This window comes from Heliangelus exortis, chromosome 18 (genome assembly GCF_036169615.1).
Source record: "Heliangelus exortis chromosome 18, bHelExo1.hap1, whole genome shotgun sequence".
Classification (NCBI taxonomy): Eukaryota; Metazoa; Chordata; class Aves; order Apodiformes; family Trochilidae; genus Heliangelus; species Heliangelus exortis.
In genome coordinates, this window is record NC_092439.1 from 15,541,482 (window position 1) to 15,552,733 (window position 11,252).

General features: G+C 43.3%; 1 long non-coding RNA gene across 3 annotated transcripts; it reads left to right on the forward strand.

Moving 5' to 3' along the window:
- The first annotated feature begins 27 nt into the window (after window positions 1-27).
- On the forward strand, window positions 28-6,470 carry LOC139804831 (uncharacterized). Of its 3 annotated transcripts, XR_011729549.1 has the most exons (4): window positions 28-667; window positions 1,783-2,439; window positions 3,080-3,187; window positions 6,450-6,470. It is a non-coding gene; the product is annotated as an uncharacterized lncRNA (long non-coding RNA). The 3 variants fall into 3 exon arrangements; XR_011729548.1 differs by lacking the exon at window positions 6,450-6,470 and having other exon boundaries at window positions 3,080-3,274; XR_011729550.1 differs by lacking the exon at window positions 6,450-6,470 and having other exon boundaries at window positions 1,802-2,439; window positions 3,080-3,274.
- The last annotated feature ends 4,782 nt before the right edge of the window (window positions 6,471-11,252 follow it).

Below are 11,252 nucleotides of genomic sequence, written 5' to 3' on the forward strand. Positions count from 1 at the left end.
AACCACAACTGGGAAGTCCATCACAGACCCTGTGTTTCTGACACAGACACCTGGGAGTGTTAATGTGCCAAGAACAAAGCTGAGTTGCCATGTATGTTCTGGCTTTTTTGCAAGCCTGGTAGACAATAATGTACCTGGAAAAGGTTTAAAGTGTACCACGTATTGTGCTACAACTTATATGTAATTTATATTGGAATTTTAAATTGGAAATAACTGTGCCCAAATCTTTACCAACAGTTCTGCCAATTTTCAGAGCTCAGCACTATTACCCAGTGAAGTAAAATCATGAGGAAATGGAAGAAGAAGGAAGGAGCCAAAGTAAATTGTCTGGTGTAATGAGCTTGATCCCCCACACATGGTAATCTTGTATCTTCTGTTTCCAGCAAGCAAATGCTCTATTGCCATTATTTTTACTACTGGGGAAAAAATAATCTTGTGCAAAGGGGTTACAGGTTTCACACTGCAAACAACACTTTTTCTGTTTCATGGGCACACAGAGAATTTGTTTTGTTTGTATGCTAAGTGAGTAAATATTTTCCTGTGGCATCTTTGAGGGGATCAGTTCCTTCTATCTGTGGCCTTGAGCAGGAGCCACTCTGCTTTGCTGTGCAGCCAAACCTCTGGTTATGTCACAACTCAGTTTTCACTGGTGATTGGAAACCCAAAGGTAAGCATTGCAAATGAATGTACACAGGAATAAAGTTAAAGATCTCTTCTATAAAAAACATTAATTTATTAAAAAATTAATATATTCTTAGTAACAGACGGTCAATAATAGATGAAAAATGTCCTCTTTTGTGTAGATTAATGGCTGTAATTCACTTGAGGGGATCTGCTGATACCATAATCTGCCAGAATCTAGCTTGAGTGATTTATTAACAGCTGCAGAAATCCTAGAGTAAATTATATCCTTATATTCACTTAGGGTCTGCAGGTTGTTTGTATTTCTGCATTATTATAGAGGTCTCTTCTGTGAGTCTAATAGAGGGGCATGGTGCAGAAATGTTGAGTATAAAGACTCAGCTCCCTGCCTGCAGGAAAATCAAATTTTCTCCATAAATGTGTATCAACAGCAACCCTTTCCTTTATTTTTGAAATAAGATAATCAACAGCCACAGAGGTTCACCTAAGTCCTGGTTTTGTATTTCCTCCCCCCACCATCAAATACAAATAATGTAAATATCTTCTGGTCTGGGAACCACTGACACTCAGTGTTGTACTCACTGCCTCTGTGCACATGAGGTTGTGTCCAAAACAAAAAGATAGAATAAGGCTGTGTGCCAAGCAGGGATAAGAGCTACCTCTAATAATAACTGGATTTTTCTGCTCAGGAAGAATGCAATAGGTCCAGAAGGGTAGAAAAGGCACCTGGAAACCAAATTCTTTGTCAACAGGGAAGAGATTGTCCAATTTCATAACATTATCCTTGTTCAAGGAGAAAACTAATCCTTTGCTCCATAAAGTTCCCACACAGTGAAAAGGAAAATTTTCTTAGTATTTCCTTAGTTTATTACACTTTTACCAAAAATATAAGCATATGCACACAAATTAAATAATATTGATTTCCGTTCTTTCCCCCTCCCCCACCAAAGAGCTAACAACCCCCCCCAACAAACATACAAACACAAAAAGTGATTAAGATGATACTTTTTCTCAAACAAGGAATACATTTCCAAAAAGTAATGTAAGCTGTAGAGGGAGATGAGAATAAATTATGAGGAATTGCACAGCAGGAAGGATCAGTCAGAATTCATTTGCAAATAACTATTATTCTTGCTAAAGATGCAAAATTTCTTTACAGAGTTCACACTTAGTGCTTGGATGCCAGCTAGATGCCAGAGAAAATGCTTCCAGCCTTCTCCCTTCTCTGAGATCAGTTTGGTTTCTTGATAGATTTTATGAGTCTTCAGGTGAGTGCAGCAATAGTCCTCAGCAAGGAATTCTGCCTTGTTACCCAACAAATACAGCTTCACTCCTGCTTTTCTGCACCAACTCTGCCTGCCTGAGTGAGCTGTCTCTATGTAAGAGGTATGAATAGAAGGCAGGTGTTATTTGTACAGAAAAAAAAGGTTAGAAATGTAAGCAAAACAGACTCCAGAAATTGTTCACTGCCTTGAGGCAAAGACTTTTGAAGTCAGTATGAGTTTAAAGATTTCAGTAAGCCCATTACTGCTTTTAGTGTCATGGACTGAATCACATCAGGGTCTGGTTATGTTAGATACATAAATGAACAGCAAATTATCAAGAAACAGGGAAAAAATACCCATTTTTTCCCTCCTTTTTCCCACCTGGTATGAGATCCTGTCCTTTGGATGCTTTTAAAATTGCCTGTGGATTCCAAATGCTTGACTCTCCTTGCTTACCTTCAGCTGTGTGGGAAGCATGCACAGAGCAGATGCCCAGCTGGACCACAGTCTGTCCATGATTTGCAGCTTCCAGGTCAGTTCTGAAGCAGGCTCCTTCCTTTCCTCTCAAGTTATATTTGAATCCACCTCTCCTTTCCAAGCTGAAGTTAGGTGGGTTGGAGGTTTTTTTGCTTGTTTCTACATGTCTACTTGCTTCCTTTGTCTCCAGAGAAGGATGCCAGCCATGAAGGATGCTGTGCAAAAAAATACAATCCAGGCAAGTATTGCTCTTAAGTTGTATTTATCATCATCATTTTCAAGCTTTGGAGGGAGGAGTTGTTACTGTCTTCCCACAGCTCCATTGCTGTTCCCTTACATTAGGAAGGATTTTTTCTTTTGTCATAAGAACAAGGAAGTTTACTGGTTGTGTATTAGTGCTGTGCTTCAGCACATCTTCCTTCTCTCTCTGTTGTAGCCAGGCTTTTCCTGCCCATACAGAGTAGCAGATCAGAGTGAGACTATGGGGTCCTAGGGACTTACGATCTGTAGTATTTCTCCCTGTTACTGCATTATTTTTGCAGGTTCTGAGATTATTTGCTCCATAAAGCGTAGCAAGCTGCCTAATGCACTTGGTCCCTCAGTTCCCCTAAATGGCAAAATAAGAGGTAGTTGTTACAGCTGACTCAATCCTATGTGGCTACCCAAACAAAAAATGTACTGCTTATTGTCTATAGATCCATGATAAATACCAATGGACCAGATTCTGCTGTGCAGTCTGCACCTGTTACGAGGGAGGAAGGAATTTCCTTCATCCACTAGAGCTTTCTAAATCCAGAATAAAGGTATTTGCAGCTCTCTCACTGAACAGTGTCTCCATGTGAAGAGAAATGGAATGCTTTGTTTCAAGTGGTAGAACAGAAAAAACCACATTTTTTCACCTCCCAGGCTCTGTCTCTAAAAGTTTTTGCTTGCTTGTTTTAAAGTACAGGATCATGGAAAATTTCTGATAGATACTGAACATTCTGATTGAGGTGTTGTTTGTACTTACATATTACCTGTAGTAATTATCTCACAACTGGAAAAAATAGTGTCTCTTCTAAAATGATCCAAAGGACACAGGGAAAAATAGGACCCCAGAATGTGCTTGTTTCAAATTTTTGTTTGTAGATTTTAGTTCACTGGCACTGTTCTACTTGCCTGATTCCAGAACCTAATACTGATTTTTTCCCATTACTGGCTTTGGTTGTATTGAAGAGATATGTGGAGATGTGACAGGCATCTCCTGATGGAAGGTGGTTCTTGGGGACATTCCTTTTTTAATTCATGGGATGCTCGTTCCTTCTGTGCTCCATCACTGTTGAAGAGTTACTTCACCATGAGCATTGGATCCATATGCAAATCATGACATAAACCACACAGACAGTTTGCCAAGAGCAAGTCCCATGAGAAGGACATGGAATCAAGTCCAATGTTCTGTTTTCCTTGAGGATAACTCAAGCTCTAGCTGTTCTTTGCTGAGAGGTTGCTTTACCCAACAAAAATTTAGTGAGGAGAATAATTTTAGTGCCTTGTAATTTTACCTTAATGTTCCCAGGGCTGACATAAGAATTTTTCCTCTCCTGGAAAAACAAAACAAAACAAAATGAAAAATTAGAAAAATGGAGTATTTCTGTCAAGTGACAAAAAATAGGTCAAATACATCTCTGCAGCATTCCCATCTAGCAAAATGGAGTTTACTTTGTTCATGACTTTCTCAGAAAGGGAAAAGGTTGTCTTCTGCCACATGATTCCACATTCTGGAAACCTGAAATAGGTAAATATAGGGGAGGGAAGTATTAATTAAATAGGAATTAAACAAAATCTGTCCTTGCCTGCTTCATTTATCTGCTTCATTTATCTGTTTTTGGGAAGCATAAGAAGTATAAGCTGAAGTAAATTTGGACAGGTTTGGATACATCAGCACCTGAAACAAAGAAAAATGGTTTGTGTGACTGTAGATCATTTTTTTCTTGCACCTCTGTTACTACAGGGTTTAACATCTTACAGAGGTAGTTTTGAGACCAGGAAGGCAGAATAAATATCTTTAAAAGCCAGCCAATTTTTGTTAGTTGTTCAGATACAGCACCAGCTATCAGTTGTATGGGCAAAACCATTTTGGTTTTATTTGAGGCTGAAAGCCATGCACCAACTTCTGTGTTTCTGTGGTGACACAACTCTGTAAGCACAAAGCTCTGGCTTAGCTGCACCAGCCTTACGGTTTTGCAGCTGGGAGTGTCACACCATTTTACAGCCATAAACACCAATGAAAGTAGCCAGATGGGGTTTTTTTTCCAAATTTCAGTTCTAGACAGAGCTGAAAGGAGAGTGAAAAGGCCATTTCCATATTTCAATGTGATGTACAGTCCTGAGGAAGCAGGTCAATTATGACAGCTCCTGAAGTACTAACAAGTGAGACAGATTTATTGCATTGCTCTTTAAAGTCCAGCAAGGCTTTCTATCATATTTGAGGAAGGGATGTTATCACAATTGGAATTGCATTGGACTGATATGCATTTTTTTCTCAGGCATGCTGAGTGAAAGCTTCAAAAGTAAGCATAGGCATGTGATCTATTTTTCGTTCCACTCTGAGTAACAAAAGTAAATCATTATCCCAGAGACATCATTGCACAAACAAAACAACCAGCTCAGCATTGTGACTAAAATTTTCAAAAGCAGCTGGAGACAGTGTGGCCTCTTTCTGACATTTACAGCATCCTCTAATTAAAGAAATAGAAGAGCAACGACCTCTCTCAGTCAGCCTCAGCTTGGCACCTGGAATGGCTGGTGGCTGGGCAAAGCAAAGAGAAAGTCACAGCAAATTCCATCTCTAGGGTTGATTTGCCTTGGACCTTCATGAACCTCTTCTGAGGCTGAACAAGTGCTCAGTTAGGGCAAATGTTCTGTAAAATGGTGTGACACTCCCAGCTGCAAAACAGCTAAGCCATAGAGCTTTGTGCTTACAGAGTTGTGTCACCACAGAAACACAGAAGTTGGTGCATGGCTTTCAGCCTCAAATAAAACCAAAATGGTTTCACATATCACAACTGATATGCTGAACAGGACTGGACCCAGTGCTTACTGCTGGAGAACACCCCTTTTTACTGCCCTCCAGCTAGGCTCTGTGTTACCAGTCACAACCCTCCAAGCTCTATCTCTGGGCCAGCTTTCAATCCATGCCACTGTCCATTCATCTGACACACACTTCCTAAGCTTGCCTGTGAGGATGCTGTGGGAGATGGGGTCAGAAGTCTTGCTGAAATAAAGACAGACAGCATCCCTTGTCCTCCCCTCATATGGCCAAGGCTGAGGCAGGGCTGGCTCATGGCATTCAGGGCTCTGAATCTGCAGCTGAAGGCCAGACACTCATCTGCCAAACCCTTTCACTCCAAGATGCCTCTGAGGGGACGTGGGGAGGAACAGAGAAAACTCTTCAATAATGCACCAGGGTAAACAAGGCATTTCAGCATTTTCAGCATTAGTGAGGTGGAGCCACCAGAGGGGATGCTTGCACACCTGTCTGTATGCAGAAAGCAAATGAATCCTGCATCTCCTTTCTGTGCTTTACTGCCCCTTCCTTATTCCCATTACTTGAATGCAAGAGAACATCAGATGACAGGGGAATCTCTCACTGAAATGTCTGAGCATTGATGGGAAACATCTTTTTTTTTCTTACATCCTGGTTTTTTAGTCAGTGGATTTTGACATGGAAAGAAACTTTGTAGTTCTTCTGCTTTCAGAGTGCACGGTACCAGAAAACTGCCAGAAAACTGTTCCTCCAACAAGTGCCTGTCAGCCTGAAAGGTCCTAACAGCCTGACCTGCCATGGGCAGAGGGTTCCTGTCCTCTGTCAGGAGCCAGTGCCCAGTTTATCAGTGCAGGCTTCTTGACATCCCAATTACCCTGGAAAAAATAAGTACTTGCTGGCTGGTAGGCAGCTAATGAGAGCTTAGTACCAAGGAAAGGCTCCCAGGCTCAAGTCTGTAGGTGACATGGGAAGGGAGGTGGAGGGGAAAAGCACTTTTAGATGGTTGCAGGATGCACACAGCTTCTTGTGCTTTTTTTTAGGAAAAGTTGAAGGCAGCAGCACTGAGGAAATTAAGGGTAAGAGAAATGCCTTATTAAATGTCTAATCAGTCTCAGCCCTATCTACCCACAAAAGAATTCCAGGCTTGAGATGGGCCATTAAGGATTGCTTTGTGTCCCTGTGCATAAAGGGTGCTGTGTGTGAGCCCCAGCTGCCCAAGATGTTGCTGCATGTGCTGTGTTGGGGTGAATGCAGAGACATTGGTTTACCTTGATGCAGACCATGAAAGGTTTGCTCAGCTGCATCAGGAAATACAGTGAGTTTATTCTTTGCTTTGAAACAGCTTCTGTGCTGAAACTGGGAAGCACAGAAGAAGAATCATCCCTTTTCCAGTCCAGCTTTGCTTTTAGTAGTGTGTTCATCTCCAAAAAAAAGCAAACCAGAAGAGCTGGTATGTATGAACAACCCATTTAAAGGACTGTGTGACTGAAACCAAAACTTGTTCTTGCCTTTCTATCCATTATAGTCAAATAATATAAACTTGCTTTCATTCTTTCACAGTAACACCTAATATCTGGTACAGGTGTGCTCTTGGCTTTTGCCATCTTTTTTTTGTCCAGAAAGTACAGATATATAGAAGAGATCAATTACTTAAGTTAAAACATATATGCTTAAAAAAAAAATAAGATAAAATAGTCAAAACCTGCTGCAAGTTATATTTGCATTGCAAATGAAGTTTAATGCTAAACTCTAAAATTCTAGCTCACAAGATCTAATCCTGCGTCAGCTCCTTTGTAAGGCTACAACCTGTATATGGTCCCCAATCTGCCATGCCTATTGCACCTCATAACCACTGATCTGTTCTTCAGGCTTTTTTCCTTTCCATTCAATCCTGGGGGTAGCAGGATGCAGGATGCAGCTGGGCAGTCTCTCCAAAGAGGCCACTTCTCACTGATGCCCTTTCCCTCCTTGTCAGAGCTGCTCTGGTGCTTCTCAGGCTGGGTGATGCTCTTAGGGCTCTTGCCTCTTTGAGCCTGAGCTCCATGTGTGGATTTCAGAATTCCCATAGAAATGAAGATTCTTCTTTCTGCGTTCTTCTTCCAGTTGCTTTGTGTTGGGGATGAAATGTAGGTGACAACCAGATTGACAAGCAAGCAGTGCTCGTCTGTTTACAGTCCCTGTAAGCTCTTAAAAGACAAGTGGCCTCTCTTCAGTGAGAAGTCATCAGCTTAGAAGCAATCTATTTATTTCTTAAACTAGACATAAACAAGGAAAAAAAAAAAAAAAAAAGAACAAACCTCTCTTAGTTCTTAATTTTTTCCTATTACATTTGTTTACCCAAGGCAGAAAAATGTGTTCTGTTAAAGTAAGTGGCATTTGCAGGGCTCCCAGCAGTGATTCTCCTTTTGATGTATTTTTCAGCAGCACTTTATGGCAGTGTCTAAGTGCTGCACTACTGAGATGCTGTGCTAGAACATGTTCTAGCCCATGTTCTTCTTTACTGTGCCAGGGAATAGAAACTCCACAGGTCACAAACCTATAATTTAATACTTTCAGACAGGTGATATCAGACAGCTACTGTGTAGCAGACATTTTGCCAAATCTTGCTCATCTCTCACGGTTCATTTGTCTGGTTCTTGACATGGAAAGTTTTGTCGCATCTTGTGGATGGGACAATTTGATTTTTAATTTGAACTTTCAATTTCTTTGAAAGCAAAAGGTTTTCTGAAATAGGAGTTTTGCAAAAGGAAATGGACTGTGTGTGTCTGTAGTGCCTTGTGGTGAGACAGTGGATACACAGGACAGGCTGAGCTGTTTTGGCTACATCATCTTCCTCTACTGTCTCAAAGTGAACTGAGAATTGTAAAGTTTTTGAGCCAGCCCCTCCTGAGTGCTGGAGCCATTTCAAGGTAAGAGTGAGGCCATGCAGGTCATGCTGACTGCTGAAGGCAGAGATTTTTCTTGTTTGGGTTTCTTTTGGGACCAGATGGGATCCACCCCAGAGTGATGAGGAAGCTGGGGAAGATGTCAAGCCTCTCTCTATCATCTACGACCAACAGTCCTGGCTCACTGGGGAGGTCCCAGATGATGGGAAGTTGGTGAATGTCACAGCAATCCACAAAAAGGGACCAAAGAAGGACCCAGGAAACTCCAGGGCTGTCAGCCTGACGTCAGTGCCTGGCAGGGTTATGGAGCAGCTCATCCTGGGGGCAATCACACAGCTCCTACAGGAGGGACAGGGGATCAGACCCAGGCAACACAGGGTTAGGAAGGGCAGGTCCTGTCTGACCAACCTGAGCTCCTTTTATGATGAGGTGACCCAGCTGGGGGATGAGGGGAAGGCTGGGGATGGAGTCTGCCTGAAATTCAGCAAAGCTTTTGACACCATTCCCACAGCATTCTCCTGGAAAAGCTGTCAGCCCAGGGCTCAGACAGGAGCACTCCATGCTGGGTTAGGAACTGGCTGGAGGGCCGGGCCCAGAGAGTGGTGCTGAACAGGGCTGCATCAAAATGGCGGCTGTGGTGTCCCCCAGAGATCAGTGTTGGGCCCAGTTCTGTTTAATATCTTTAGTGATGATTTAGATGGGGGGATTGAGTCCATCATCAGCAAATTCACAGATGACACTAGGCTGGGGGGAGTGTGGATCAGCTGGAAGGTCCCTGCAGAGGGACCTGGACAGACTGGAGAGTTGGGATGATCCCAACGGGATGAGGTTCAACATTCCAAGTGCTGGGTCCTGCACTTTGGCCACAAGAACCCCATGGGGAGCTCCAGGCTGGGCACAGAGTGGCAGAAAGGGAGCTGGGAGTCTGGATTGCCAGGAAGCTGAAGAGGAGGCAGCAGTGTGCCCAGGTGGCCAAGAAGGCCAATGGCATCCTGGGCTGGCTCAGGAACAGCGTGGCCAGCAGGTCCAGGGAAGGGATTCTGCCCCTGTGCTCAGCCCTGGGGAGGCCACAGCTTGAGTCCTGTGTCCAGTTCTGAGCCCCTCAGCTCAGGAAGGAGATTGAGGTGCTGGAGCAGGTCCAGAGAAGAGCAAGGAGGCTGGGAAGGGATCCAGCACAAGTCCTGTGAGGAAGGGCTGAGGGAGCTGGGGGTGTTGAGGCTGGAAAAGAGGAGGCTCAGGGGAGACCTCATCACTCTCTCCAACTCCCTGAAAGGAGGTTGGAGCCAGGGGGGGTTGGGCTCTGCTCCCAGGCAACTCTCAGCAAGACAAGAGGGCACAAGAGGTCTCAAGTTGTGCCAGGGGAGGTTTAGGTTGGCCATGAGAAAGAATTTCTTTCTGGAGAGGGTGATCAGCCATTGGAATGGGCTGCCCAGGGAAGGGGTGGATTCTCCATCCCTGGAGATATTTCAAAAGAGCCTGGATGTGGCACTCAGTGCCATGGGCTGGGAACTGCAGCGGGAGTGGATCAAGGGTTGGACTTGATGATCTCTGAGGTCCCTTCCAACCCAGCCAATTCTATGATTCTATGATTCTTTGGTTGGTTATGCAGCAGGGTTGGACACAGAAGTTGGCCACAGCTGTCAGCAGGGACCTTTAGTTGGAAATTTGGAGAGGAGAGGGGAACTGCAGTCAGTGCTTGTGCCACTTGAAGGATGTCACATGAACTGAGTCCTTTCTACAGATGGGCCTTAGGACTGGGACAGCTTTCCTTGTAAGATTCTCTGAGGTATCTGGGCTATTTATTAGACTCTTTGGTCACAAGAGAGATGACAGAGAAGACACGTATTTCCTCCTTATTTATTGATTTTCTGTTCATATTTTAAGTCTATATTTGTTTTCTTGAATCCTTAAAAACAGGCATTGCCTGTGTGCATACATTTGCTTATAGTTCCCTAATGCTCTGAACAACAGGCACCTGCACACACTGCCTTCTGTGAAAAGCTGGTCCTCAAAAATATATTCTGTAACTGCTTAATATTCACCAGAATTTAATAGGAACATCCTGTTATCCACCACAAGCTGGGGACTTAGAAAACTGAGAACTACATAGAGAGCAGGGACTGTCCCAGCACCGACCTTCTGCATATCCATTTCTCCTTTTTCACTGCCCTGAATTCTTTATTTCTATAGCAGTGCAACATGACCATCTTACTTGCCATCTGCATTCTTGCAAATATGAAAAATTATCAGGATATTTTTAATTAGCTGTTAATAAACCCATTGCTCTGACTTTTTGCAGGCTCCTTTGGAAAGTTGAGCCTCCCATAAAATTCTCTAGCAGCAATGTGGAAATTTAATTATGTTTTTGCTTTAGGGGTTACAGAAAAAAAAAATATTTTGAGGAAGGGAGAAGGGAAAAGAAAGCTCAAGTTTTGAAATCAGTCTCCTGCAATGAGGAAGGCCAGTTAGAGTTGTCAATGAATAAAATGTATTTTTAATGAGCAAATTTTCTAAGTAAAGGAAAAAAAAAATGTAACTGCCATCTAAGTATCTCAGTTTAGCAGGAGGGTGAACCAAAACCCAGGGGACAGAACTGCTCTCTGTACCCCCCTCCACCCTCCCAAACGAAGATGAGAGGGGAGCAAGGAAGGGAGAATTAAAGGTTGGAAAATAAAACCTGGGTAGGTTACTGGAAGGGGCAGTGACACATGGGCTAAGGAGGATATGTGTACAAATCGCATCTCAGTTCTGGCAGAGATGGATGTCTGAGAGTTCCTGTGGCAGGGGAAGAAGGGAGGGGGAAGGAGATCAGTTCTGGTCCTGAGTTTTATAGAGTATTGCAGGAACTGGGGGGGAATACTGAGCCCTCTGTTCTGCTCCTAAAGACTCCTTTCTGGGTCCCTGTGTGGCTACCATAAAATTAGCCTGGCCCACTCACACCATAACACCCAGGAGGCT